The 26,281-nt window shown below is 31.6% G+C and overlaps 2 protein-coding genes across 6 annotated transcripts in view; one reads left to right on the plus strand and one right to left on the minus strand.

The window, feature by feature from the left end:
• The window catches only part of Atg16 (Autophagy-related 16), a 186,763-nt gene that overhangs the window by 84,806 nt on the left and 75,676 nt on the right, over window positions 1-26,281 (plus strand). The window lies entirely within an intron of this gene.
• The window catches only part of LOC118064128 (uncharacterized), a 128,622-nt gene that overhangs the window by 76,657 nt on the left and 25,684 nt on the right, over window positions 1-26,281 (minus strand). For all 4 annotated transcript variants that reach the window (XM_035078550.1, XM_035078554.1, XM_035078551.1 and 1 more), the window contains exon 2: window positions 14,625-14,674. The gene's annotated coding sequence lies outside the window, so the exon portion shown is untranslated. The remainder of the gene's footprint in view (window positions 1-14,624; window positions 14,675-26,281) is intronic.

The raw sequence follows: 26,281 nt of genomic DNA on the forward strand, positions 1-26,281 counted from the left end.
TAGAAGATGAGTTTCTACCACCCCTTCATACTATATAACTTGTTAGCATGCTAATTTATTGATGCATTAAATTTTCAGTTTACTGGCATCATCAACAGAATGTTAGGGACAAGTTTTAATTTTAATTTTCTATTTTAATATCTTCAATCAAGACTATTCATTTTTTTATTCTTTGTTGTTCTTAATAACTTCATCATCTTTTATCTGTAAATCTACTTGCAAGTTAATTTCATATTACTGTGATTATTACCATCTTTTTTTATTTCTTCACGTCGTCCTTAATCTTTTCATGACTGGTAGAATTCTCATATTTGTGTGACATTTGTATCATTCCCACCGTCTTTCATCATCATGATAATTATTTATTTCACTTTTTCCTTATTCCTCTTCTTCTTCTTCTTCTTTTGCTTCTTCTAGTGAGCGGCAAGTGCACCTTAATTACCGAGACTAATTCTGCGTTTCAGGTCACTACAATACCGCGGGTTAGAGACGTTTTTTTGAGTTTTATATCAAGACCCTCTGAGAATCATTTCAATTTGATGGCTATGAAATTGGCCGAAAATATTATGGCAAGCTATCAACGTGAACCGTTATTAGATACATAAGTTAGAGGTCATTTAGAGTTAGAAGTGGTGAGTGAGTATTGAAGAAGTGTAAAAATATCATCAGCAGAGTATCCAGTTAGATCCATGATATCCAAAGGATTACGGTATCCGGCACGATAGTCCCTTTAATTGGATGCAAAGCGCTACCAATAATTCTCCGTGTGAATCGAGGAAAGTTGTGGCGTTCGTTATTGCCATGCTGTTCGAACTCTGGGTTTGCTTTTAACTTTACTACCCTCGTGTACAGATACACAGTACACGCACACATTTATATTAGGGATTACAAATACATATACACCATGGCATTTCGAAGCAGCAAATTATTTTACTCGCTATTCAGAAACTTTTGACAGGGGTTCCTGGCGACGAGGTTGAACACGTGGAGAACGGGGCAAAGGGAAGTGATGTGAATACCGATCATGCTTTAGCACGTTGGCTTTATAACCACATCGCAACTGTTTCCACTTGACTCTCATATGCAAGATACTATATACAGTTTCAGACTTTCATTTGTACCACCAAGTACCACTTGCAATATTTCATCATAATTCATGAATAATCAAAAAAGTGTCAACTTTTGAATTATGCAATATGGTTTAAAATAAGCTTTTAATGTCTGTAGTGATATTTTTTTCATTTTTCCATTTCTCGTTACATTCAAATTATCATCGACTGGTTTACATATTCAGGATGGAATTATCGATGAGATATCAAAGTATATAGATATATTTGAAACCATGATAGGTATTCAAATCGAACCTATTTCCATCCTCCATTCAAGATAAAGATAAATATTTTAATTGACATTTTTACAAATGCTCGAGATAATCAAAGTTTTTTAATGCATAAATTTATTGCAGGACGTTTTTTTGAGTTTTTTCTGTTCCATGTAAAAGAGATCAGATGAGAGAATACATGAAAATATATCGTAGTGGTTTATAGGAAACAAAGGGTTTATTGTTTTTTCAATCAAAAAATTTTTATTGTCCTGTCATGGAATATCCTGCATTGTCACTAGATAATTTTTTTTGTATTTTTTTTTATCCGCACGGACGACTTAGTTGATTCTTTCTGGACAGAGTAGCAGCACCGAGACGTTTCTCAATCCAGCAGTCAAGTTTCCTCACATCTCCAAGTAACCACGACGTGACTCGAGTAGGAGGCATTAGAAAAAGAACAACAGAATGACAAGATGAGGCCAAAGGACAGTAGCAAAAGAATCGATCAGTTTTCTTTATCTTTGTTCTTCTTCATGGCTTTCTAGTTCTTTACTTGATCCTCTTTTATTGTAATCTTTGGTATATCATGGAGAATCAGACATCAAAGATAGACAAGAAGTCACGTGCGTTTGGAAGTAAGAAAAAGTTGGGTTTATTATTTCTTGTGGCACCCAACCGTCGACGAGTGATCTTGTTCTCGAGAGAAGGGTTAGTAAAAAATACGCATAAAAAAGGTAATGTTGGTGAAATGAAAAAGAGAGTGAAAAGTAGATGACTGAAGGTTGCTGACTACCTCTACTGTTCTCGAGTGGAAGACTTGGTGAGTCCGTCTACTACTCGAGTAGATTGTAGAAAAATGAGACGCCGGATGAAAAGTAAATAAGGATTGGACGAAAGAGTGAAGCAGCTGGGTAAAAGGTAAGACCCAAGTATTCTCCTCTTCATTCTCTTCTACCACTCGTCTTTTCTCCCACGGCTTCTTTCCTCTTATCTTCTTATCTTCTTATCGCTCATTTTATTGGTACCACTGCCACTACGATATGCTCCACCTATTCTATTTTCAACACGATCATTTCCATTTAAGTGTGCGGAAATACTCTAATTCAATTCTTGTCGTTTTTAATATGATTCTCTATCAAACACCACATTGACTTTAGATTGTGTAAATTAATGCATTTAAATATACTCGAGTTCACTGGTGCATCATTTATGCACTTTGTGCTAGAATAGTTCTTTTGCTGCGCTTGAAAAATTTTTTCTAGCTCATATTTACAATGCAGAAATTATTGTTAATTAACTCATCAAAGTTAATTAATTATTTATGAAGTTTGTTTTTAATAAATAAAACTAATTAACATTTAAAAAAAAATCCACTATTTTAAATATTTTTTGTAATTAATACATTGTAAAAAATTTTTTTATTTATTTTTAAATAAAATTTTTGATGAAATTTTTTGAAGTTAGGAGAAAAAAAACTTTTTATTTCAAGTCATTATGGAATAAAAAATAAAAATTATTCATAAAGTAGACATTACAACAACTTTTGTTAAATAATAACTCGTTGGAATAAAAAAAATACATCTTTGTGAGTATTCAAAAAAATATTTCCCGTCAGAAATAAATTTTTTCTTAACGTACACGAGTTGTAAATTTTTTACGAACATAACATTGCATCCTTTGGGGGTAGCATAAAAAATTTCATGAACCATTTTCTGGTTAAGTTGGCTCGAAAACATAAATATCAAATATCCACAAATAACCCTAATTTCCTTGAAATCCATTAATTATAATTTTAAAAAAAAAATTTATACTTTTCAACTATAGACAAAAAGAGACAACTATTATGAAAACATGCTTCTTAGAATAATTAAGCATAAAAATAGCTAAAAGACGGTAAACAATAATCTTATTCTCATGGTTTCTTTCTTCTGCCTGAGGTTCTTTTGTGTTCATCTTGTTTAATTACTCATAACAACAGATTCCATCATCCTTTTTCCTAAGCTTTTATATTATCCATCCTAACGTCGACAAGTCTTAGATAAATGTATCAGATACGTCATAAAATACATCGCTGGATTAATTCAAATCAATTCACAATGTATTTATATTTATTATCCAACGACCTACACATTATCAATAGCAAGTGTACTTTAATAAGCAAATGGCCATGATTTACTGCAGACTATACAAATCCAATCAACTCATATTCTCCCTTGCTTGTGATGGAATACGAGAAAATGTGATAGCGTTCAATTTCGTTCTACGAAACTGCAGTAGAGGGATAGTGTGAGTGGCATCAGCGGGAATAAAATCACTGCAGAGGGATTTTATCCAGTCTGTAAATAAAAAAAAAGTGTAGGCGGCCAGCGAGTTAGCTGGCGCATGGATTCTGGTTTTCCATCGGCGCTTGTGGAATGCACGTACCTCTGACCAAAAAGATTTTTCTATCGAGTGCTCAACGTGCCCTCGAGAGGAATAAATAAAATCATGAGTTTGGTGACCGAGTCGTACGAAATGCTACGGCCACTGCTGCTGATGTTGGTCCACATTCTCGTATTTGAGTATACTGACCATCCCTGCACGGTAATGTGCACTCGCCTCAGGGATGCCTGGCTTGCTTCCAAACTTGCCCGTGCATTGGTATATCCACCAAATTTTTACGCTGATGATCAATGATATTACCAGTTATTACATAAACATAACCATTTTTATATTTTATCGATTTTTTACTTGAAATTTCTATTTAAAAGTTAACGAATAAATATACCCAATTCACTCTGCACTTTTTTTTTATCTCTGGAAATTGGATATTTTTGTTCGATTAATTAAATCGTTATTTTCCCTAGTTTATAATTTTTCAGCGTTATATGAATGCATTGATAACAGTGAAACTGAATAGAATAGTCTATTAACGATCAATTCTTTTTGTTTTCATTTGGATTTTCAGTTTTCAAATAATTATGTTTTTATTTCAATTGGAATGATGTTTTTTTCAATGTAATCAATGTTGTTTGTTACAACAAAGTTTTTCCATTATTTTAATTATAAAATTTCTACACATGAATGAGTTTTTACGTAGTCAAATAATTCCGAATAATTGAATAAAAAATATCTTTTAAGTTTTAATAATAATTTTAGATAAAAAATTCATTGAACATTCTCTAGAATTACAGCATTGAAATATTTATTGAAACATTATCAGAATGAATTCTTTATCAAAAAATATTCCAGAGGATTACTGTGTCACTTTAATACATATCTAATTTAACACAACACGTCATCGAATAAACAATATAAATATATTTTTAGTTTTTTATAAATAATTTAGTTTAATTTATAAGTTAAAAATTTCTTATGTAATCAAATAATATTTATTGAAATGGAAATTTTAAATATTTAATTACTCGAGTTTTTAATTAACATTTTACCAACTTCTTTTCAAATATTACGAGCACCAAAAAAAAACGGTGAATTTAAATAACTTTGTATTTAAAAAAAAAAAACTCTATTTATAATATTTCTATGAATACTTCAATTGATTAAATTACCTCTGAATTAACGAATTCACCAAGCTACTTTATGTAGTTATTTGGTGATCAGTAGAAAAAAATATGACATTTAATGATAATTGAACAGTTCAAAAGCTCTTTCATTCATTATTTTCATTATCCATTTCTTTATCCAAATAATCCTTTCAGATAAATTGTTAGAAAATGAAATAATTTTTATAGAAAATGACACACACAAATTGATTTGAACATACAAATAAATGATTTAAAACCAATTAATCGTTAATTGAAATCAAAAATATGATTATCTATTTCATAATTGCCTATATATTATCTTATTGTATTCATAAAGAAAGGAATCGGTGAACGGACTTCATGTAGAATCACGTCATTATAGTCCGGAGATATGGACTTCACTATTATTCTGGTCGGTCGTAAGAAGATTCTGTTGGTTTACTCGATGTCGAATGCATCCAGCATCGCTATCCGATCGTCCAGCTGGCCTGTTTGCACAAATTCCCATGGGCCAGAGTCTCTTCTCTTTTACTAAACGTAAATGTACGAAGCTCTATAATAGATCTTGCAACCCGTTTATATTTCTACTTGCTTCTTCGTGCACTGCTGATTGTCGACTCAACGATGCATCAAGTGTTAGAGTGCCAGATGCCGATTTCTCCGGGCTTTTATTTTATATATCTATATATACATTTATATATCTCAACGAAATTTACATTACATAAATTTTCACTTTATACGAAAAATTATGAAGGAAAATATGGATAGAGATAGAAATGTAAATATTTTTTTGGATTTTTTATAATTATTTTTTAACGATTTTAATTCATTCTTTCAAAAATATGCACTTCTCTCTTTCATTAGAACATTGAAATATATATGGATTAATTTTTTTTTTTTTTAAGAATGAACTCTTTTTACAAGCTCAATAAAGAAATTTTTCATTCAATTCTAGTTCCTTTTTCAAAATATCATATTCAAATAATTCTTACAAAAAATCGTTCAACATGCTTTGGAATGTATAACCCTTGAAAAAAAAAAACTTGTACACAATTTCATCAAAAAATCTCTGTAGTCTAGTAAGTCCTGACATATCACAATAAAACCTATCGACAACCCAAAATTCTATTACAGACTTCTAAAAGGGAAATAATTGATAACTTGATTCTTGCTGCTATGACATAAAATTCAATTTGTATACCACATAATATTCTACACAATAATAATATTATTTAATCAATTAACTTTGATCAAATCTGTTGTCAATCTCAGTTGATGTTTGCCGGACATCAGTGGGATATAGCAGAGCGCACTAATGTGTACATAGCACATTCAGAGAAATACGCTAACACGCCATTAAAATGTGTCGTTGATGGTTAGTTGCTTGCAATTATTGTTGTGCCATGTGGGCGATCACAGGCAGTATAGGATGGTAACTATACATCTGAGTAGAAACATCGTTCGACAGTAGTCCACTAGCAGCTGACCAGCATACAATGATCACACTTTAGTTGGACTCAAACGGACCTATCTCTTCTCTCTGTTACTTATGCTACCTGCTGTAGCACATTGAAGTATCATTGGACTCTAGTATGAATAGCAATCAATATAACAGTATCAAATGGTCCATCTACTAGCGAGTCATACACACTGATATAGTATTCCTGCTACCAGATTGCTCTATATTGCAATATTTTTCATCTCACTTTTATTACTATTATTTTTATCATGATCTCTAAGCCAGGCCTGAGGCTTTCATTTTTATATTGTATAGTACAAATATTGGGATAAGTATATCACGGGTCAACGAATTTCTCCCATTCGTCTAGATATGTTTGGTCACGGATCAAACGGTGGTATGAGGGTTGGATTGACGTTGGATACGATGAGCGTTTGAGTTGTACATTCAGCAAGACATAAGAGTGAGAGGGCAACATCAACACACGTGGAGATGTTATGTAGGTAGGTGTGGTTCCTCGCCATATTGTGCGACTATTGAACGGTTGGTGGTGAAGGTAGCAGGCAGCTAACATTGGTGGTATGGCCCGTTTCATTTGTTTGGCCGCTCGTACCCCCAAGGTATATCGGGATACGTGCCACCTCGATATATACGTACGTGTACTATCAGCACAGATAGCTAATGGAACTAAAGCAAAGCAATCGAATGAAACCAATAAACGTGACGGAATTCCAAGGATCCCATCATTCTCAGGTACACCTGCCTTTCTGCACCTTCTTTCGTCTTCATTGATTCACTTGAGATGCTGATGATGATCATAATTATGTCGAAGGAAGAAGATGTAGCACAAAGGATGTGTTAGGTTTTCTTGGTGTTTCTGAGAAGTCTTAGTTGGAAGAAATACTCTAGTTGGTTTAGATCTGGTTTATAAAGTTGGTAGAGCATTTAATGGGAGTTTGTAATTAAGTTTATGAGAAGTCTAAAAAATGGTAATGGGTTTTTTGGATAATAAATCATATGTAATATTGTTAGTATAAACTGCAATCCTTTGATACCGTAATTTTTTAAAATTATAAACTAATAAATTACAAATTTTTTAATTTATCATGAGTAATTCGAGAATATTTTTTTATCAGTTTTACTGCCCTTTAATAATGCTAATTAAGTTGCATAAAAGTAGTTTTGAAGAGAATGTTTATGCAGAGTATCAAGTGATTTATGAACATAGCTTCTTAGGTGAAGTATTAAAAAATAGTTTTAAATCATTTGATAGCATTTAGAAATATTTTCATTAACTCTGAACCTGCAGTAAATGGTTTCAAGACACCTGGATAGACTTATAAGCCTTTTCTTCAAGGTTTCACATCAGAGGAATATTTTTTAATCACCTCACGCTGCTTGAAAACATCTACTTCAATGCTCGTTTCAAGAAGAATTTTTCTGAAATATCTCAAGAAACAAACTAACATCTTCTTTAAAACTACATTCTCAACATAAATATCTTATTTTAACTTTTCTTAAAAATATCTTATTAAAACCAAAAAAAAAAATCTTTTTCCATCAACATTTCTTATCTAATTAAGACAAATTCTTCTTCATCCTCAACTAAATCGGCTTTCTCAATTTTTAACAAGTCTTGTACATGAGTAAACAATATTTATTGCAAAAATAATTATTTAAAAATTTGTAAAATAGATAAAACTCATGTTTTCTCACCAAAGAACTGCAAAGAATGAGATATTCATCAGTATTGACAGACACATAAATCACCAAAGGATTCTTTTTTGCACCAAAGGAGTCTTTAAAGCACCAACTAAAGTGGTAAATTCAGCTATTGCATTATAAGAAAGATCATCTTCCCCAGTTGCTCTTTATTTCTGCTCGAATGCACGACCGAGTCCTATACAGAGTCTAGGAACAACGGTGGCATTGGTGGCGGCAACTGCATTCCTTTGCGTGCCACACAGAGCCAGTGTACCTCATCTCCTTTTCCACCTCCGACTTGCTTAAAGTACTCCATACGTACATAATAAACAATGCGACGAGCAACGCATTCTTCCATTATCCGTCCGTCGTGTCTGTCCTGTGTGTTTTCCACTAGCTACGCTGCGTGTTTCTCTATCTTCTGTGTACCAGCCTCTTGCCGGTTGATTGTACCAAGTCAAAGGGAAACATTAAAAGAACTTTCATGCACGTGTGTGTATCCCACTTATTCACAGCATTAAATAATTTAATTATATATTTTATGAAGGAATCAACTAAATATTTCATGAAGATAATATTTCTAGAATTTAAATTAAAATAATCGTCGTGGTGTGAAATTATGATTAGACCGGTGTGTAGTAATTGGTAACAGGCAATTTAGATTGATTTAAAATTTTCAATAAAATTGAAAGAATAATTACTACATCACGGAAATTAATAGAAATTCGATAGAACATTTTGCGGAGTGTTTTATTATCAACGAAAGTGAACTTTAATTACAGAAATTTCATTTTTAACTTTTCTTCTGCTAATGAAAAGACCACTGCTTTTTATATATTAATTATTAGTGATCTTTTTTGATGTTAATTTAAAACAAAATTTAACAACAATTAATAATTAAAATTTTTTTCATCCTTGACAGTGCCAATTTTTTTTCAATTTCATGATTGAATTATCTTGTATATATTTGTATTAAAAAAAATTAAATTGTAATATTGATCATTTTAGAGATGGAAATAATTCTATTTTACTCATTTTAAATGAAACATTTTTTTCTGAGAGGAACAAAAAATGTTTAAATTGAACAGATGATCCTGAGCTTTTTGTTTTTCGGGTTCCGGACCCGAAAGGTCCAAACGGAATACTATTGTAGCAATTCTATCCACCCGTCTGTCAGAAACTTCTAACTTCTAAACGAGATGAGATATCAACTTGAAATTCACACTTATCAAGCAAATCCTTGACTTCATAACAGTAATTGTATTTGAAAGTACAAAACTACTTTATTTAAAAGATACATCGTGCATGTAAATAAGACAAAAAAATTTTTACTCAACGTTTGCCTTGCTTAAAAACGCTTATTGCACTTTTTGTTTATCAATTTGTCTATTTATTAATGGATTAACAAGTCATTAACATTTGTTAATATAATGAATAATTTGTTGATTTAATTTTTTTCGTGGTGTTCCACTTTACCCCAACTTCCCCTATTGTTAAAATAGCTTTTTTAGCACTACCAATTCGGAATAATTTAAGTGTTTAGTAATGAAGCATTTAAGGTGTTTAATAACTAAACACCTAAATATTTACAATGTTGAACACCATAAATAAACTATAGCTTTTTAGTAAATGGCAAGAAATATTTAAAATTCGTTTACAAAATTGCTATAATTTGTTTATGGAGTTAAACATTTTAAATGTTTATATTTTAAACACTTGAAATATGAAGTGGGAAGAGTAAAAATAGAAATTTTAAATATATTTCGTTACGACAAAATATAGGTAATAAATAGATAGCAAAGCTAAGGACATTCATTATAGGAAGGATACTTGTGTTTAATTAGTATTTAATTATTTTTCAAAAATAATAAATTTTACTTAAAATGTATTTTAATGAAAAATATATTTAAAATTAATTCTTACTCTGCAGGATATTTATTCAAAGAATTAAATTAAGTTTCAGAAAAGAAAAAATTTGAATTATTGGACGAATTTTTTCTAATGCCATTATTTGAAGAAAGTTAAAAGTCAAATTTACTGAGAATAACAATAGAAGCTCTCGGAGCATTGAATAATATATTCCAAGGCGATTAATGATCAGTCTTGTTGCTATATGTGATTAAACTCCGGAAGTTAATTCCTACGATCACGTGGAGATCGAGCATTTCGCGGAAACAATAGAAGCCGAGTAGTGCTTTCGAGCATAAGAGACCTGACTTCTCCTATTCACGAATAACTTTGACCAATAGTTTTCGACCAACTCGCTAATTGGCACGACGTTCAAGCATAATATATATATACGCTTAGTCTACATTAAAACGGGATTGGTGAGTTAAAGCTTTTGATCGAGGTCGATGATCGGACTATCTCGCTGTGAGAAGTTATATCCAGCGAGAGTCCCGATGCATACTAGTTCAAAGTTCAGGATCGTTACGTGGAACCTAAAGGGATCAAGCGCCCAAGGCGTAGTACTTTGACGTTGTCTTTCATTCTCTTTTAACAAGATATATTTATATATAATTTCTAAGGAAATTCTTGATTGCCATCGATGAAAACATCAAAAGAATTTACAAAAGCTTCTTATTATTATAACGGGTTTTTAAACTCTTAAAAAACGCTGTGGTTATAAATTTTAAACAGTTGTAAAGCTGATCAGAACTGATGGCAAAGTGAAATTGCAATAGTGGAAGAGGATACTGAAAAATACAGAGTTTGCTGCAGAGAATGAGATGACGAGAAAGTGAATAATAGTCAGTATGATATCAAGGTAATCCGAGTGGTAAGTCGGTAGCTACTAGTAGTAGATATCAAGCACTAGAAGCAGCAATGAAAGAGAGGAAAGACATTGGAAAAAGGATTCTCCGCTTCCGGCGGAAATGTGGGTCGTTTGCAGACCAGAAGAAATGTATGTCTGCATGCAGTGAAGAAACATCTCCATATCGTTACCATGCTTTCTTATACAAGTATCAAGCCAGTTACAAATGATGATCATCATGAAAAGACAGTATCAAGACACATATAAGTTTATTGCTAAAAGAAAATGCGGATACGTAAATAAATTCAGTGTTGCTGCTTGATTAAATTTATTGAGTCAAGTATGGAGATAATGATCCGGCGCCTAACTTCTAGACTGCTTTGACATCAGAGCGTCGTGGGAAATGCTGTAGCAGGCATACACGATCTCAGCTTCATTATTAGGCAATGAGACTCTAGGGCTTACTGAAGCGAAGATTTCCATCGTAAACATACGCATCATGTCTATCTACACATATCTCTAAGTAATTGAGTTACTCCTCGGTAAATGCATGACACACCACAATGACATTTTGATAAAAGACTTCCGCTTTATGGCCATATAAACGATAGAGATGAAATTTGTTTATATTGCTGCTTCTTGGCTTAATTGATTATAGTGAGAGGCATTTTTTGGGCTTTGTAGAAGTTTAATGAACTGTGGAGAATTGTTGGAAGAGGGAAATTTGTTAAAGATTTATTTTTTGGATAATAAAGTTGCTGATGGGGATGAATTGGAAGATGTGAGGTTGCAAGATGACATTGATAATAGAATTGTTGATAGATTTTTTTTTTAGTAAGAACATATCCCCAATTTTAATGAACATATCAAGTTGAATGAGTCAATCAATGTAATCAAATTTGGGGAAAAATAATTTCCCCCATCTTTTTTGATGAATTAATAGAAATAAAAATGTATCGAATTCTTAAAAGTGTTGTTCAATTAAACCATGTGCTTTAAATCAAAGCTTTGGATTTTTTTTTAACAAATATTGTTCCTTTTTTACCACAAATTCAGAGTAAATAGTTGTCATTTATAAAAATATCTGAAATAAATAAAATAATTGAGATTTTTGTCAATTTGTGCAAGACATTCAGACTCATAAAACTCAAATGTTCATGAAAGAAACTGAATGATATTATGAAAAAAAGGTCGTTCTCAAAAGCAACGCTAAAAATCCCCAATTGGCAATTCTTCCACAAAAAAGACATCCAGCAGTAACTCAATCCGTTAATAATTTTAATCAATAACTTCCCAATAAAAAGCCTCCATATTTTGAAACTTCTGACAGTGGTATATCTTTTTATACCAGAGCTGATCTTAGAAGATGAGACTGGAAAAAAATTTCAATCAAATTTCCTTTTCTATCTATTTACTTTGATTACATTGAATAATATATCTATTGTGTTATCTGTCTGGTATTGGTTAAAGTATAGAAAGGATTTAGTTTGATAAAGAAAATGATGAAGGTTTTTGTATTGGCGTGTCTCAAAACCGATCTGACAAACGTATAGCCGAGACGGTTGGTAGAGAAGAGGACATGGTTGGGTGGGATATCACAGTGAAAAGCAATGCGTGTCGCGTACACGTCAGTTTCCGGGATCCCTGACAAAAAAAGCGTCCTCGATATCAATCCTGGCATAAGACGGGAACGTCCTGCCGAGCTTGCCGAGGCGGATCAGAGACGGGCGTGCTCTGAGGGTGGTGGTGTGCTCCTAGGAAGCTCTTTTATAACTTTTTAAGAAGTCACGACAAACTCAGAGGGAGTCTCACACAATGGCTTTTCACCCCATCTCCATCTCTCTTCCTCTCTGAGCCAACATTTTACTCTCTTCCCCTACCACAGCTACATAGCCCCCTGCACAGAGGCTTTGTATTGTCTCATGGCCTGCCGGACGTTCCCGCACTGCCATTAATTTAACCTCAACGAGTTTATCCCTGCGCTATTATAACATCGCTTGCACGTGAACCAAGCATCGTGCTGCTGCTGTTGGTGAGTTTCGTCCACGATACTGACGCTGGTATGCCTACAGGCTGATTTAGTCCTTCTCTATACATCTACCCTTCTTCTCCTCCTCTTGTTTTTTCCCCCTGCACCTTCTTTCACATATCATTCCATGAGATACATCTATGCACCAGTGTGTGTATTTAGAAGAAGCATCGAGTGCGTAGCCATGCGGTCAAAGCGATTTCTCGAGATAACTCAAAGCCCATCGCTGCGTGCTAATTCGACACGTAGGAGTCGATCCCAGGTGATAATAATATTCCATTACGACCGGCAAGGCCGTACATCACTGGTCGTCACGGTCTCCCTTTGCGCACCAGCAGCATCCGTACCTTGATACCATCTACATGAGGCGTTAATTACGTACCATCCTACCGCGTTACACTACCGAGTTATCTCGCTAGAGTATACTTATTCTCTTTGTGTATCTATATAGATATTTATTTAACACCCTGAAATGCTACCAATCATGCAGTATTATTTTTACCACTGTTGAATAGTTGGAAGGAAATTGGAAATTTCATTTTTTTAATTGGGGAGAGGAGAATTTGTTTGAATATGTGAAGATAAAGAAGGAATTCCGTTGATGATATCGGGGAAACTGTTAGATTTATTTCACTAGCTAAATCATTTTTGTCATTTCATTTTAATTGATTTAGTACTGGATAAATTCCACGTTGCATTTTAATTTGTTTTATTTTTTTTTTTTTCTACCAAAATGTGTTTCGATTAAATTATGTGTATTACTGAGGTCAAAATATATTATTCATAATTACTCTCATTTGTCAAAAATTGTTATTTCACATAAATACGATGGTTTTAAATTAATGAAGTTATTTTTACATTTATAAATTTTATTAAATAACATGTATGACATTTTATTTAAACTAATTAAGTAAATATTTTTTTTTAATATAAATGCAGCAAAAAAAATATTTTTTGTTAAAAAAAACTCGAACAATTTAGCTATGAAACGACCCAAGAACCTATCATATTTCTCAAGATTTTAAATTTCAAACTTAAAAACTCTGACAAAAAAATTCAATCAACCCCAACTCACCTCAATATTTACCACAAGAGTTTCCCAACCTCACTCCATCCAACATTCCTTCTCCTGCAAATTTCATCACTTCTTCTCGTCAACTCTAAGAAATAAGTAATATCTAAAATCTAATGTCTAATCCTTGCATCGTTTTCAACGACTCCCAACAACTTTTTTTTATAACTCAACTTATTTCTTTCACTAAAAGACTTTATACTGACCATTTCTAGAGAGATTTCATTGTCAATTTCAGTAAGATCAAGTCTCTGGGAAGAAACGACTGCTTCCAGAAATTCCTCAACCTCGAGAATCTCATAAAACTAACAGACAAGATTTAGGTCAAGCTTAGCTTTAATCGTAACTCGTGGTATCTACACAAGCGATTCCTTACCCTTTCTTATCATTCTTTACTTCTCTTATTATATCCGTGAGTAACGTTTATCAATAATTCAATGTCGATGTCGTATAATGATAATAATCAATTTGATAAATCCAACTAAATTAGCCCTTGGGGGATAATACCGGCCTATGTCCTTCAAATGTCACACTTGCGTAAGGTCATTGCAGTATCCCGGGGTAATTGAACAGTTTAGCCATTCTAATACATTAATGACTACACAATTAATGACTATTAAAGTGCCATTCGATAGAATACGACCCTTTAGACAGCAGTGTACGTTATGTATTGAATTACTCTCGCTACGAATTATCCCTCCATTATATTGAAATAACACTGGAATTGTTTCGACTGAAAATTATCATCGATACTTACCTAACTGCACTATTGTTCTCTGCTGCGAGAGTCCTTGCCAATTTCACCGTCTGTAACAGAAAATATTTTAATGTAATGAATTGTCTCTCTTTATACTACGAGCAAGAGCTAATTTCTGTTTGATAATTGCTCCAACGACTTTAATCTAATTCTCGTATTTCAAAGATATTTTTCCTTTTGATTAGCCATCCGTACTTCTGTAATAACTCTGGAGATGGAAACAAATAAAATTATCAGTGATAATTAGTCGTTTGTTGGATAATTGCATTTTTGTTGTTTCATCTAAATTGTTTTTTCATTTAATATAATAAATTTACTAACAGTTCATTAATAGACTGTTTTTAAATATTCATCCATTATGAATTAAGTTTATAAATAATTTCAGGAAATAAAGTTTATTACTGATAAATAATGATATTAAAATTAAATAATGTTTTTTTTTTTTTTTTTAAATATGGAGATGAAGTAGAATGTGTATCATTTATTTTTAATTGAGTAAATAAACAATCGAATTGTTATTAGTGTTAAAAAAGCTTGTTAACTCTCAACAAAATCCCTTTCTCACTGTAATGTGCTCTTTGAAGGTTAACAAGTAACTTTCAGTTTATAATAAGGGTGCGATAAAATCCGAAAGTATTTATTTTCCAATGTCTTTTTCTTAAATAATTACATTTAAAGAAAAATGTTGATCAGAAGCATCATTTACTAAAAATAGCATCGTTTATTTTTAACAGTCCTAACTTGTTGACTTAACATTTCAGTTGATTATTTTTTAATCAACAACTTTGAATTAAATTTAATATTATAATTATTGATAAATTAATGATATCGTAGCTAATATATATATTTTATTCTGATGAAATAAAATGTATGAATAATTAATTTGCTATTTATCATGTAATCAAAGCTCAGTACAAGTATGTAAATTATTACGATTCATCAATAATTACGCTCTTTGATTAATTTTTAGATAAAAAAAAAGAGCTTTTTTTCATAAGAGAAAATTATTGGAAAAAAAGAAATAGCAATAGATAGTTTCTTAATTAGTATTCATTTTTTGATTGTAAAAAATATTTGTTTCAATGTCTGTTTTTAATGAATCAATTTTAAAAAGTAATAAAAGATAACATATTCTCATTCTTATTCTTCTTCATAAACATAAATCAAAAAGTTAATTATCAGAAACAATCAGTAATTAGTGAAAGAATAATTTTTCAAAATATTCCTTAGAAATAATCTCTTTTTCCATCGTAGCAAATTTTTTTATCTCACTCAAGTAATCGCATAGCTTTTTAATACCCCAATCAGATTAACGAGAAAGTGAAGTCTGCGCATATCGAGGCCACGGGTTTTTTTTTAAAATAAGAAAAAGTGTAAAAAAAAAATGAAGTATCGATTCTTGGTAGAAGAGTTAAAAGATTGTAAGAATTTCGTTTTCTTGTTGGGTGGAAAAGAACAAAGATGGGAATAAGATGCGCTACAAGAATGAAAAAGTAAATGAAAAGAGTAGAGAGGAGTTAGGTGGCGTGTCTTCCATTGTAGATGGCAAGCTTCAGAACGTAACTGCCTCCAATTGCAGGTCGGTTTACCTTACCCAGAATTCAGCGTGAAGAGTTGTTACTAGTGAGCAAGTAAAGAAGAATACCAGTATTATGCACGCTCTTGGTTTATAGCGCAAAATGCTCCTGTAGCCTTTGAATGCGCAATCCAATTCTACTTGTGACTGAAGAGAGTAACATATGTTTTGAGTTGAGCATGCAGTTAAATAATCGAGAAGCTGAAAATATCACCAGTTAAATTCTTATCTTGCGCACTGTTCACAGCAATAATTTACATTTTTTGCTTTTATTTACATTTCACCACGTCTTTCTTTGTCTTTTCTTCCATTCTATCTTCTTTTGTGCCACATCAAAGTGAACTCGAAGCCGTTTCGTTCTGCTTCTTTAAGCTTGCCATCTCCCCGACCTGTTATTAACAATTTCACTGCGCAATGCCCGTAAAAATCATCGGAATGTTTTTATACCAACTCCAATGTTAGTAGTCTCCACGTTCCAACATCCTATTGAAGGGTTAATTTACCTTATTGCTAGTTAAATGACCTTGTTTAAAGTGGATTTATTTTTATTTATGAACTATTTTGTTATTAGACGTTGAGATAATTATTTTAACATTTTTTACACGGATTTTTTTATTTTTGACATTTCATATCGATCTCGTAAAATATTTTTTGACGTCATATATTGCACTACATCATGAGTAATACGATTTCATGCTACCTCAAAGCACTTTACTTCATACTGGCGCTATAACTAATTCTATGAATCCAGGAAGACACGCGACAAAAATTCCATGCATCTCCGAGCGGTGTGGTAATTTTGCTATGTCGCGCGTACGTGGTCTAGCACTTTTAAGTGACATCACGTATACATTGGATATGACTTCTATAATAATAACAGTATAATAAATCCATTAAAATAAAATAATCCATTTTCAATATATTTTTTTTTTTTTAACTTTAAATCTATATTGAATATTTGATCGAAATCGTGAATCGTTAATATTTTTATGAATTATAAAAGACATTTTAGATTGGAAAACAAAAAAAAAAAAAAGAAGAAATTGTCAAAATGGAATAATTTTATTTGTGACAGATTTTAATATATTACTTTAATAATAGTGATAGTAATAATAATGATAGTAGTAATAAATTTATTTGAATATAAAATTCATTGTAAATCGTTTCAGCGTAAAATTTAATAGAAAAGAATAGAGTAATAAAATGATGTATATTTGCGAAAAAATTCTGTGCGAAATTTTAACATGTTATGACTTATAAGCTTTTTTATGAATGCTAATTTTTTTCCATTCATTTTTACGACCATTTTATATTTTATTGTTAAGTCGGCTAATTTTCTTTTCACTTTTTTTTTCATATTCGTTGAATTATTTTTACTGAACTATAAATAAACCTCTTTATGCATCTTTTAAATTCATTTATATAAAGTTTGATACGAAAGAATTTTGTTTCAATTTATTTAATTTTACATAAAGTAAGCTTTAATTTATTATATTTACTTAATAAAGGATTTAAAAATAATGAAAAAAAAAGTAATTGAAGAGGATCGACAAAATAGTGAGTAATTTAAGTAAAATTTATCATGTAAGAAGTAAACCGCTTATCAAAATTCTTGTATAAGATTTGGGATGACTAAAATTAGTCTATTCTACTTTTTTGTAAATGAGTGAATTTCCTTGCAAGATAAATTTATTTACTGATATTTAATGAAAAATTCCTTCCGAATACAGAAGACATTTTTTAATAAAAATATATAAGCTCCATAATTTTGAAGAATTCACAAAAAAAATTATTTTCTTTATTTAAAAAATTTTAGAGATTATATTGCAATTTATACAAGATAATATTTATCTTGAAATGAATATTAAAAACGGAAATGGATGAGACGAAAATGGTAAAATAATTCAAGTCAAAATAGGAGAAATTTAATAAGAAAACCTAAAGGACTAAAATAAAATATAGAATTCACGAGCATTCCCGGGGAAAATTTTGGCATGGCGGTTACTCTAGTATGGTAGATAGTGGCAGGTCACATCTCACTGGTTGCCTTTATATCTCGATGAGGTCGCAACGGCCCGTGAAATTTCCATAAAGAGCGTCGACATACCCAAAGTAGGTATCTGTACAAAGGGCTGCTTTATGAATTCGCGCGAGATCCGTCCGGCTGGCTCGTGAATAATATGCACCCGCTGCAACCCTGGAATTTAGCCGAAGGCGCTTGCGACGAGTTAGAGGGTGACAAGGAGAAAGCTGTGTAGAGAGAATAGTAGAAGATTGTACGATGGCTCGGATGAGTACGTCGACCCGTCTACTTCGCAAGGCCGACGAATTCGTTAGTAATCGCTTTTGTGTTGTACTCACTATCGCAGTCTCTTCCTACTTGGTTCTCTAGTACAGTTAATTTCCGTTTGCTTTGGAATTTAGGTCGGTTTCGACTTCTGAATCTCTTTGGGATTCTTTAGCGCGTCGCTAGTCATGGAATCCGTCCACTTTGTCAAGAATCCAGGGAATTTTGTCGCATTCGTTTCAAATACATCTTAACGTTTGACATATATAAAGTGTATTTACAACTTTCAAGTATTCCAATCAATTCTGTTGTTAAAGATTTGTCTAACTTTATTTATTTTCGAGTTTTCCTTTAATTTATTTCTCTGGTGAAATTGCACACAAGATAAAGTTACCGTCATTTAACCAGTAGAACTTCCATTATATCATCTTGACTACTTGAATAAAACCGAGAATACATCAGTCAATTGATTAATGTCCAAGGTTTATAAATAAGTCATCCTTTTAGTTAGTTGCTAGTTTTTTTTTATTTTTATTATTATTACTATAAAAGTAAATAATTCCAGAGATTTGATTTTTTTTATTCTTTGATTAATTCAGATGAGTTGAAAATTTCAATTGAATTTATTGGATGGAATCGAATATTGTATATTTATTTTTTGATATTTAAAGAACAGTAACACATTAAGTTTAGCATTAATGGGTTATATTTTTTTTTGGTAACAAATCTATTTTATTTATCAATAAGTGCACTCAGAAAAAGTGCATTTTCGAGTAGATGTATTCGCTTAGCGGAAAAAACTCGATCAGATAAATATTACTTCAATCGAAATAGAAAAAAAAAAGAGTATTAATTTGTTTTATCGTATTTCACACCAAAAAAAAATTATCTCACTAAGTAAAACTAAATAACACTAAATAAAAAGTAATTAAAATGTTTTTTGTTGATACAATTGTGAATGGTTTTATTGTCATACTTGAATGTGACATAAAGAATATTGTAACGAAATAATAATGATATATTTGGCCAAAGGTAACGCATTAATTATATATTTCTTTTCTTTTTTTCAAGAAAATTCCAAACCATATTTTATGAAAGTACTTAGTTAGAGTATAATTATTTCAGTATAATATCTTTATTGAGGGAATAACAATGCTGAAGCACAGCAATTAACTAGATTATATTCAGCAAAAGGGATTTAGTTTGAGTAAATGTATGGCAATTAAATTTTCGTTATTGTTTGTAATGTCCAGAATAATAAAAACGTTAAGTCAATTAGACCATCTTCAAAAGTACTTATAATAAACATGCCTTTTTTTTTATCCATTAACATAACCCTTCCATCACGCTATTGTTTCTTCATAAACATTTCTTTACCTTCCTTTCTCAAAAATGAATAAAAAATGATTCAAAGTTACATTTTTTTTCATCCTTTTCAACTCTATCATTAATCCTTGATTGTCTTTTAACTAATTAAGAGTATGATAAAAAATTTTACTTCCCATTTTTATTTTTATCTGACTTTTTATGTTGTTTTCTCTTGAAACGTTTAATAAAATATTCTTTATGTTTGAAAGCAAAATATAAAATAAAAAGAAATTCATTGCAAAACAAAGTGTGTTGTTAGATACACAGAGAGTTGAGAACAAATGTGTATACAAAAGAACAGTAATCTGATAAAGCAAGTGAAACTGTAGTTTTAGAATATAATTTTCGTCGTTGATAAACAAAATTTTTTGATAAGTTGACAAATATAGAGTGAGATTAAAAAAAAAAAAAAGTTTAAAAAGTGAATTGAGAGAGAAGCATTTCAGTGTTGCTTCAGTAGACACATTCATTGATTTTAAATGTCGTTTCACTTGTTTAAACAAGAAACGAGTGAATAGTCAACCAGATATTTATTTGTGCCGCTTTGCAAAACCTGTGTCGAATAATTGTCTGACTCTTGTTACTCGATGTCAAATAACCAATTCCAATCCTCACAGATTTCAAACAAATATTCACTGTCAACATTATTTTTAGTAATAAATGCTTCAATATTATTGCTAGTTATTTTATCTATTTTTACATTTGCTTATTTATATAACTTATTCGTAAATGCATATGTAAACACAAGTTATCCAATACTTCAACATAAAGTGAGAAAAAATTGAATTTTACAAATACTTTAATAAATAACCGAAATTGAAGTCAAAATCTCTATGTGTAGTAGTAACCTTGAGGCGGTATTTTATTCCGCATGCTTGGGAATTCCTATATTTTATCTAGAGAAAACCAATGCTAAAGTGGAGCTAGAAACTTGCAAGTAGTCAGAGCAGAAAAAAAAAGTAAGAAAACGAGGGAGCAATAATATGCACACTGGTTTTACGACTGACGAGTTGGATTTCATTTTCGTTGGTAAGAAACTTCCTTTTCTTTGTTCATTCCATCCTTCTGGAAGTTGTGTCAAGTGTGTTGAAGAGTACCCCAGCTATTAACCCTGAGACTGATAAACCTATTCAAAAAGACAATGTCAGTGTAGCGAGTCTGATTGCACGAGAGATTCTATCCAAGTTTAAGTAAAAGTAAAACATTTGAAACATCTGGGAAATTAGTGTGTTTTAGAGACAAAGACATTTTTTTATATTACTTGAGTTCGAATGAAGAGCCGAGTATGCAAGGAATATCTTGAAGCAATTTAACATAATTTTAATACTCATCTTCTTGACACAGATGTAGGAATGAATTCAACATGACACAATGCATCCTTTATCATCTCTTTTCTACTCGTTACTCTCCTCCACTCTCATCTATCCCACTTGTGACATTTACCAGTCACAAGACCCAGATCCAAAATACCTCGACGACACGTACCTCGTTCGTACGTGCGGAACCCAAGGATTCTCTTGACTGCTGTCTGTGTAAATGTACGCGCCAGACGCAATTACGACGATTAGCGAGCAGAGGTCGTGGAGATTAAGTCGTCTCGTCTCTCCTTTAAACCCTTAGCTTGATGCTCCACCTCTTCTTTACTCATTTCTTCTTCCCCCTTTCCCCCATTTATATACGCGAGATTTGAATACATCCATCATCATTTTTTTCAGCCATTTTTTTTCTTCAGAAACATTGTCTATTAAAGAAAATTTTCTTTTTTCGAGCGTATTCTAGTGGAAAAATTCATGAAATATTTTACTGTTTCATTTGTGTGCGACGAGGAGAAAAAAAAGGAGGGGGGGGACAAAAAGTAGATGAGAGAGAAAAAAGAAAAAGTAGAATTGTTAAAATGAAAGAATAAAGGAAAGAAATGCAGGAGAATAAACTCTAGAGTATTGGAAGCATCGTCGTTGTGTAGCAGTGAAGACTATTTGGGAAGCTTAATTTCCTCAATACATCACTCTCGGGGCCAATTAGAGCTACGCGATATCACGAAGGTTAGTAATCGTGGCATGACACTGACCCCAACTTGCCGACAGCAGATCTCCCATAGCTTTCAATTTCCTTATCCTCTTACCAATCAATTTAACCATAGAAAATGATTTTTTTTTCTTTACTTCATTTTTCTTTTGTTATTACATATTCAATGCAATATTAAATCTTCCTAAAAGCACCAAGATGTAAATAATATTTTTTAATGAAAAGACTAGCGAAATTTAATTAAATTGTATATGAAATTCTTAAGCTTACATTTTTTTCACTATTTACTGAAAGAACTGAAGCAGAAATAATTATGCTTTGACCCGTTACGTCAATTTTGTTTTGTGCGGAGAAATTAACAAGCTTAATATGTCTGAGAGATATTCTGTAATAGTCGAAGTAATCATAAATAGTAGTAGACCCTTTTTGTCTTTGTGTTCTTGAGGTATATGCGGAAGTTAGACGTCAGTGAATCTTCGTGATACAGTGACCCACGAGAGAAGAATCGGTTGAGACACGACCCTTGCTTGGTTCCGCTGATCATAGTTAACTCAAGCGTAATAATTAGATGATTTTCCGTAGTTACACGCTTACAGGTCACAGGGTCTCGATTGCAAACGGTATCAGGTATCAAGCACGATCTTTTGCCCGGAAGAAATTAAGGTTTATTTTTTATAATTATTTCAATTAATGATGAAATAACGAATAAACGTTTTAGCCTGACAATAGAATTGACTTCTCAAGACTTTCAATCACTTTTGGTATATAAGGCACTTGAAATTGAGTTATTTTACATCAGCATCGGAATAAAAGGAATTTTTATTTAATCTAAAATTAAAACCCATTTTAGGGGTGAAATACTTGTTTTTTTATATGTTTGACCTGATTCCGCATTTCTAGGCATTAAGACGAAGAGAATGAGTGGTCAAACTTGAAAATCGGAGTACTTTTATTTTTCGACCCTAAAAAATGGCAAGTGGTACCCCTTTCCATTTTTTTAGGCCAAAAAATAAAGGTACTCCGATTTTGATGATTGAGGGCTCATTCTCTTTGTCTTGATGCGTAGAAATGCGGAATCGGGGCACAGCCCAAGAAAAGTCACTTTAACACCCTTAAAAACGGGTTACACTAAATACAAATTACAAATAATCATCCCCTTGACTTTAAACCCTTATAACTCATAAACGGACAGTCCAATAACTGTTTCTAAGAACGTTTTGGAAACCTCAGAATCTAAGCTAAATATGCATATTCATAAGAAATGTATAAAAAATTTATTTCACCCTTAAAATCGCTAAAATATGAAAAAAAATCACATTTTTTGAGGAGTTTGCTAAGTATTTGGGCAATTTTGAGGGTGAAATAAATTTTTTAAACATTTTTTAAGGATATGTATCTTTAGCTTGAATTCTGAAGTTTCTAAAACATTCCTAAAAATGGTTATTGGACCAAGAATAGATGATTTTCGATCCTTACTTTGACTTTGGATCTCTATAACTCATAAATGCACGGTCCAATAACCATTTTTAGGAATGTTTTAGAAACTTCAGAATTCAAGCTAAAGATACATATCCTTAAAAAATGTTTAAAAAATTTATTTCACCCTCAAAATTGCCCAAATACTTAGCAAACTCCTCAAAAAATGTGATTTTTTTTCATATTTTAGCGATTTTAAGGGTGAAATAAATTTTTTATACATTTCTTATGAATATGCATATTTAGCTTAGATTCTGAGGTTTCCAAAACGTTCTTAGAAACAGTTATTGGACTGTCCGTTTATGAGTTATAAGGGTTTAAAGCCAAAGGGATGATAATTCGTAATTTGTATTTAGTGTAACCCGTTTTTAAGGGTGTTAAAGTGAATTTTCTTGGGCTGTGCCCCGATTCCGCATTTCTACGCGTCAAAACAAAGAGAATGAGCCCTCAATCATCAAAATCGGAGTACCTTTATTTTTTGGCCTAAAAAAATGGAAAGGGGTACCACTTACCATTTTTTAGGGTCGAAAAATAAAAGTACTCCGATTTTCAAGTTTGACCACTCATTCTCTTCGTCTTAATGCCTAGAAATGCGGAATTAGGTCAAACATATAAAAAAACAAGTATTTCACTCCTAAAATAGGGTAAAATGGGAACTTGCTAAAATTTTAGCATTAATTATGCTCCATTTATGATTTTATATATATCGACTGTTTCCCTTTCGTCCGGATCTTTCATATGAGCCCTCGATCAACCCCGTATCATCAATAGCATAGAAGTTATGCACATTTTTATGTCTTACAGTTTCTTGCCAATATATCATTATTTCATTAATTTCAATATATATACTTTTTTGCTAGTAGAAAATATATAAAGTACGTTTGGAGTAGAAAGAAAAAATTTTCAAAAACAATTTCACTGGGGAACATTCAAGGAATCTTTGGAAAACGAAATTTTTTCATGCGGGTTTTAATAAAAACAACCAAGGTTTACCGTTACATTCCCATATAAGGAGTATCTGTTCAGAAGATCCTATTTCCATGATAAACAATAAAAAATATTTAAATTGCTTAATAAAATATAATGATAAAAATATAATTAAATATATTTATATCATCAATTATATAATTATATATTTTTTAATATTTCATTTTACAAGATTTAGCCAAATGATTATAAATAATAATAACCAATGAGATATTTCTTCAAATATTCTATAAATAAATAATATAGTTTTTTAACAACTGAAATGTTTATGATTAATTAATTTAAATAAGGAATCAAATCAAAAGTTCACCTCTCAATAGTAATAATTAAAAGAAAAAAATTCGAAATATTTTTTTCTATTGAATAAATAAATTCTTGATAGTTTAGTTCTAGTTCAAAACAGAAGTTGCCATACCGTTAGAATTACACCTGATTTGTTACGAAACAATTATTTCGATCTCCCACGTGTTGCGACCTACTTCCCTATCGAACTCCGGAAATGAAAAGAGACGAGAAACTGCAGCTGATGAGTCAATGACCCAATTGCAAATATGGGTCAAGTTCAATGATCCAAGGAGAACCGGAAAGGCATGAAGGTGAATCAAGCATTATATGTCATCACCTAAAAAGCTAAAAAGGGGAGATTGTCATGTGTCATATATAACACTCGAATATGTATACACCGGGGCTGCGAGAACACAAAAAGATAACGAGGATAAAAACAAGAATCTGGTAGGTTCTCTCAATAAGGGAAAATGAGAAACAGGTTGTGAATTGTATCTTTTAATCCAGACTTCATCAATAAATAAATTAATTAATTTGTTATAAATTAAACATTCCTCCGTGTTATTATTAAACTCAATAAAGTGAGAATGTATTATTCATGAAAAATTAATTAAATTAATCTGTGTGTTATTAAAAGTCTCGATTGCGAATTAGCATAATAATCTGTTTCAAGGTAAAATCATTGATAGGAAGTGAAAGACTGCTTCGATAAAATTAATTATTTTAAGAAATAATTATTTAATTGTTCGAAATTTGATTTTTTCCCCTTAAAAAAATAACAATAAATTATTTAAACCAATTGTTTTGACTAGAAAATTCATTGAAAAATAAAAAGCAAATTTTTTTTCAGTTATCTAAAACAAACAAAATATTACTTATCTTTTTTCCTTTCATTATCGACTCCAATCATCTTTTTTTTTTTAAATAACTTTCCTAAAGTAATCGAGTAAATCACTTGACTCAGCGTTGATTCTTATTGCAAATAGGATTGATTAAAAGTGGAGCATCAAATGAATTTGTACATCGCCGAAAATTTGTTTTATTTACATTGTCGGGGCAAATATTGGAGTTCCTCTAGGCTACAAATTCTTACGGCAATTTATAGCTTATCTCACCTCGTGTAGAGGTGGAGAAGTAAATTCCATATTTCGATATATACCGAGTAATTAAAATAATAATTAATTATGTGAACAAGCAATTGAGATAAGTGTATATTACGAGCACTTGATGTTGGATTTTCTTTTCTGGATTTTTTTCAAGTATCATTCCCTCAGCCTATATAGAGCGACCCTGTGTAACATTATATTGATATTCGCTGGTGAATCACAGATCATGAGTGTAGAGAAAGCTTGGGTAAATATTGGTTTTCGTAGGTCGGCTTGGAAGCTCTCTTGCTCCGAGATCGGAATCGGGAGAGCATGAGGAAAATTCGACGCTTTCAACGCTATCTGATGATGGTAGTGGAAAGAGAAGTAGAGAGATGAGTGAGCAAGGAAAGCATGGCAATAGGGTACGTGCTTCAACATTCGTACATTCATGTGTTTGAAGCGTGAGTCATCCATGCATTGCAAACTCGAACCCCCTTTTCCTCTTTTCGCCCCTGAAAGATAAATTTTCTCAAGCGCTGAGCTCTGGAGCGTGATCTACACTTGT

Source organism: Chelonus insularis, unplaced genomic scaffold (genome assembly GCF_013357705.1).
Source record: "Chelonus insularis isolate UGA/USDA-ARS -01 unplaced genomic scaffold, ASM1335770v1 contig_160_pilon, whole genome shotgun sequence".
NCBI classification, from domain to species: Eukaryota; Metazoa; Arthropoda; class Insecta; order Hymenoptera; family Braconidae; genus Chelonus; species Chelonus insularis.